This window comes from Protopterus annectens, chromosome 13.part0 (assembly GCF_019279795.1).
Source record: "Protopterus annectens isolate FY-2018-M chromosome 13.part0, PAN1.0, whole genome shotgun sequence".
Taxonomy (NCBI): Eukaryota; Metazoa; Chordata; order Ceratodontiformes; family Protopteridae; genus Protopterus; species Protopterus annectens.
This window is the reverse complement of record NC_056747.1, coordinates 309133613-309136112: the sequence shown is the minus strand read 5'-3', so window position 1 is coordinate 309136112 and position 2500 is coordinate 309133613. Positions and strand designations below refer to the sequence as shown.

Here is a 2500-nt window from a genome sequence, read left to right as displayed (position 1 = left end):
TTTCTGAAATAAAGGTAATCTACAACTGATCATTACAGTTATAATTGTAAACCCTCCACATTTTCTTCCAAAATTGCCATTTTGGAGGAGGCATTATTAGGGAGAGCAAGAGCAACATTTTGAGCCAGAATTGGGGACAATTGAGATGTTTGGATATTCCTAATCTACAAAGTGATTTGCATACCTCTCAACCTCTTAATGCAGGAAATCTGAACAAGGCCAAATATATTGGGGAACATAGAAACACTACTGAAAATTGCTCTTATATAAACTTAGTCTTGCATTAGCATGCATTTTCTGAAGGTTATGACATCTGAAACTCAATGTCTGTCATTTAATGGCTTCATTCCTAAATGATTTGCTAGAAAACCACAAATTTTGAGAAACAAACCAAAAATAAGCAGCAAATATCTATTAATTCTGCAAAGATATGGACAACTGAGAGGTATAGTTCAACCGGGGCTGTCTGAGTTTGCTATCCCCCTCTCAAAATCATGGTCAAATGGAGCCTCCCCTGCAGCCATTCCAATGTCCCATTCCTTGGTTATTTTGCCCCATTTACCATAAACACTAATGTGCATACTGCTTTACTTCTGCGATGATTTAGGATTTCATTTGAAAGTTATTTTGCATTTTACAGCACAAACCCTAATACACATCTGTTAAAGCAATGCAGTCTCAATGAAAATAGACTAACATTAATACTTCTCTGCCCTTGAAACTCACATGCATTGAAACAGCACCGAAACCCACTTTCAGAGAAAATACATTTTGCCAATTGCAAATATTAACTCTGGGCTGTCTTCAAAATCATAGGCCCTCGAACATAACATACACATGCTCTTTGATACACCTTCCTGACTGTATTACATTATATTCCTTGTACAATACAGTTGTTAAAGGGCATTTTAAATTTATTGTTTTGAAAATTTTTCCAGTAAACAAAGAAACAAAAAGCATCCACCAATGACAAAATTGCCCAATTCAGAACATTTCCATCATAAAGTCTACTCAAGTCCACCAGTATCAGTAAAAATACACAATCTCTGTAGTAAAATCCACATTGAAGAAATTTGTAACTAATAGAGGTTGCTGCTAGCAAACACTTTATATGTCATTGTTTAATCTACAAATAAAGTGCCCGTTACCCTTGAAGAATAAATTGCCTTTGTTGCATGCAGTAAAATGAAAAGCTAGTAATACCGCAATAGAGAATGGATAGCAAACTGTTAACAGGTTCATAGTTACTAGGTATCTTTGCCAAAAGGACTGCAGCATCCATCCCCTTTACAACACAATACAGCATCAGCAATGCATTTACCTACTGCGGGAGTAGAACCCACAGCCTTCAGCATCTAAAGCAAGTACACTATCTGTTGTGCTATTAATGTAAGCAGACTAAACATAATCAGCACTAAACTTTTGCTCCCCTGCAGCTCTCAGCTCCTTGTAAAATCTACTCGACACTCAGCTGTATCTCTGAACTTTGCAGCACAAGAAATCTGGAAAAAGTCGAAATTTATTGGGGGAAAAGGCCAAACAACAGGGACACATTTTAAACATTGCTTGTATAATGTTCGAAAATTGCTAGAATAAAATGCTGCATTACCACCATACATTTCACTGCCACGACTTGAACCCAGGGGACCCCATGCAAAAGTCAAAGCAACATACCACTACGCCAAATCAGCTGTTTTGTGAAAGAGGAAGACTGAAACTTTACCATTTAGTGAATTCAGTTCTCACCATAGCACAGCTGTCAACCTCTTAGCACAAAAGACCTGAACAAAGCCAATAATGGGTGACTACAACCACCAAACATTCAGTGAATTCAGTTCTCACCATAGCTCTCAACCTCTTAGCAAATAACACCCGGACAAAGCCAGTAATGAGAGAATATAGCCCCAAACATTTTCAGTGAAATCAGTTCTTACCATAGCTCTCAACATTAGCAAAAACCTGGATGAAGCCAATAAATACCTGGATGAAGCCAATAAATACCTGAACAAAGTCAATACTGGGTGAATACAGCCCCAAACATATTCAGTGAATTCAATTCTTACCATAACTCTCAACCCTAGCACAAAACCTGGATGAAGCCAATAATGGGGGGAATACAGTCCCAAACACAGGGATACATTTCAAATATCCATCTTGTACACTTAGAAAATTGCTAGAATAAAAGCTTGCTTTTGTTACCATACACTTTCTGAAGAAAAGAAGTCCAATATTGAAATGTGTCCATTTACATTTATTAACCAGGAAAGTCTGACTTTGAAAAGAAAAAAGCAATTTTTTTTAGCAGAGGCCCAGGGAGAAACACTCCAGACATCCAAGAATATAACCAAATAATAACACTTAGCTGTCAGGCAACAAGGACACAAATGCAGAAACCACAGATTTTATGAGGAACAGAAAAGGTATGAGGGAAAATCCTGAAATATTTTTACAAATGGTGGTGGGTAGGGAATTCAGGCTCTTGCCACTTGGGCCCAAGGTA

General features: G+C 37.5%; 1 protein-coding gene across 2 annotated transcripts in view; it reads right to left on the bottom strand.

Moving 5' to 3' along the window:
- Positions 1-2500, bottom strand: part of LOC122787281 (hippocampus abundant transcript 1 protein-like) — an 880512-nt gene that overhangs the window by 838132 nt on the left and 39880 nt on the right. The window lies entirely within an intron of this gene.